The 2,568-nt window shown below is 43.6% G+C and overlaps 1 non-coding gene across 1 annotated transcript; it reads left to right on the forward strand.

Annotated features, from left to right (window-relative positions):
* Positions 1–2,088: 2,088 nt before the first annotated feature.
* On the forward strand, positions 2,089–2,195 carry LOC128578625 (U6 spliceosomal RNA). Its single transcript, XR_008377764.1, has one exon. It is a non-coding gene; the product is annotated as a U6 spliceosomal RNA (small nuclear RNA).
* The last annotated feature ends 373 nt before the right edge of the window (positions 2,196–2,568 follow it).

Genomic DNA, 2,568 nt, shown 5'->3' on the forward strand with positions numbered 1-2,568 from the left:
GTGGGGAGAATTTGCATGAGCTATGAAGGGGGTGTGAGTTCGCCAGATACTAGAATGTTGGGCTGTCCCAGTGGGAAGCAGAGGCAGGAGATGGCCTTTGAGAGCCCTCCCTTTGCTTAGCAGCTGCAGTGGTGACCAGTGCTGGCTCTTGCTTGGGGGCCCAGGCAATGTGGTTGTAGAAAGGTGGCAACAGCAGCTGGCAAAATGCAGCAAGGTGTGCACGGGGGCAGGTCAAGGCTCTGGTAGGGCAATGAGAGAGCCTGTGGCTTCAGGCTGCAGGGGTCCTGAGACATCACCAGAGCCCTGGGATCCCAGAGGCCTGCCAGATGTTGGGCTAGGTTCTAGGTGTGCTGTGAATATGCCCAGAGACTCAGTGGAGGGATGTGACGTCATCAGCTCTTAGCAGAACCACTTTGTCCTGTATTTAGTCAGCATGGAGGTGGCGGGAGCTTCCAGCCAGCATTAATCTCTAGGCAACCTCACCTCATCCTCTTAGCTTCTTCCGCGTCTCCTGCCCCTTTCTAGAAGAATTTAAGTGATTCTCTTCTGTTTGAGTGCCTACAGTAGCAGTCTTTTTCCCAGCCTCTACCAGACATAGTGAGCTGTTCTTCATTCTTACTTTCTGCAGTCAACAAGAGCCTCTGTCCTGTGTCATTCCATTCTTCATTACGTCATCACACACTGTCCGCACACCTCCCACCCTCCGCCTGGACTCAGGGCAGAGAGGAAGGCACCAGGTCATCACATTACTACAGGGGACTTTCCGGGACCAGGTGGTTTTAAGGTCCTTGACTGTGGCTTAAATAAGTCCTAAAATTATTTTCTTATCTTTAAAGAACTTTCCTAAACTAAGAATAGACGTGAATAAGAATTATATTCATTTCGGTGACAGTGGTTTCCTTGGGAACTTTTGCACTACAGCTTTCTAAAATTTATTTTCCAAGCGCTGAAATATTTTGTCAGTTTTATTGATCATTCTTGCCAGGCTGTCTGTGATTTATGTCTGTATCTGCAGTGGAACACAGTAGATGCCCTAAGGTTCTCAAAGATGTTTTGTAATGAGCTCGGGTGAGAACTGTGTCTCATGGAAAAGACAGGCATAATTTATTCATGAAAGCGGAAATAAAATTCAACCTTGACTACAGAGAGGGTATTTTTTCCACAATGCCATGGACTTCTAGAGCTTGTGATATAGATGAAATTGTGAGATTTGACTTATTTTTTAAAAATACCAGTTCAACTCTAAGCAGTAGAGCTGTGAACAAATGCATGATACGGATGAAAAAAATATATTAATGGGCCTGTGGCTCAAAGGGGTAGGGCGCAGGCCCCATATGCCGGAGGTGGAGGGTTCAAACCCAGCCCCGGCCAGAAACTGCAAAAACAAAACAAAATATATTAACTATTTCCAAGATCTACAAATGGCTACCATTGCCTTTTAGGACAAACTTGACTTTTGTTCAACTAGAAATGCAAAGTCAAGTGTGCTTTAATAGGGAATGGTTGTTTAAAATCATTCTCACATGCAACTTTCAAGAGATCCATATACAAACCATTTGGTGTAGACAGTACAACTCTAAGCATAATGAGTTATACGTGGGACATGTACAGAGGATATTTGGCAACAAAGACTCCAGGTGAATAAAGTGTTTGGAAAAAGAGTCCCAAACATTTTTTTAAGTGATGTGGGATATGTTTTATATAACCTTCAACATCAACACTCACTGGCAGAAAGGAAGATTAAAAAACAATTAATAAATTTGCTGCATCTCAGAAAGCATTTTTAATTTACTTGTGCGTTTTGCTTGGTAATTTTACATAGAACTTCTGGTCCGTATTTGATCTGGAAGACCAAGGTATGATTCCCACTTTATGTACGGGTGACGGAAGGGTAGACTGTGAGGTGAAGGTCACCTGCCTGCCAGCATAGTTCCTGGTTCCCATCCACCTGCCCATGTGGCACAGGTGCTGGGGTCTCCCTGTTGCTCCTCCTTACATTGCTAACTAGTGATGCACATTTACTTTTAATCAGTAGCAGCTATTATGTTGAAGAAACCTAGAAGGATTTGTGGTGGACTTAAGAGATAAGTGCTCGCTTCGGCAGCACATATACTAAAATTGGAACGATACAGAGAAGATTAGCATGGCCCCTGCGCAAGGATGACACGCAAATTCGTGAAGCGTTCCATATTCTTTCTAGATATTAGTTATTTGGAATAAAAATTCAATTTCAGTAAAAAAAAAAAAAAAAAAAATATTTGAGTTGAGCCTTGAAGGAGAAGTGGGATGTTGACAGAGGAGACTGAACAGAGGGCGTTTTAGGGAGGGAGAGCAGTGTGACTAAAGCCATCGCTGGAAGGGAGGTGGGGAGTGTTCTGGACAGGGAGCAAATTATGAAGTTGAAACATAGACTGAAGTTTAACTTGAAGCACCCTTGAATGCAGGAAGTCAGCATGTCATCTTAAGTGGGAAAGCATGGATCATTTTGGAGCCGGGAACTGACTTGCTCATAAATTATTGTGAACAGACGGATCTACTAACAGCATAAGGGGGTGTATCTGAACTTAT

The sequence above is a fragment of the Nycticebus coucang genome, chromosome X, assembly GCF_027406575.1.
Source record: "Nycticebus coucang isolate mNycCou1 chromosome X, mNycCou1.pri, whole genome shotgun sequence".
Lineage (NCBI taxonomy): Eukaryota > Metazoa > Chordata > Mammalia > Primates > Lorisidae > Nycticebus > Nycticebus coucang.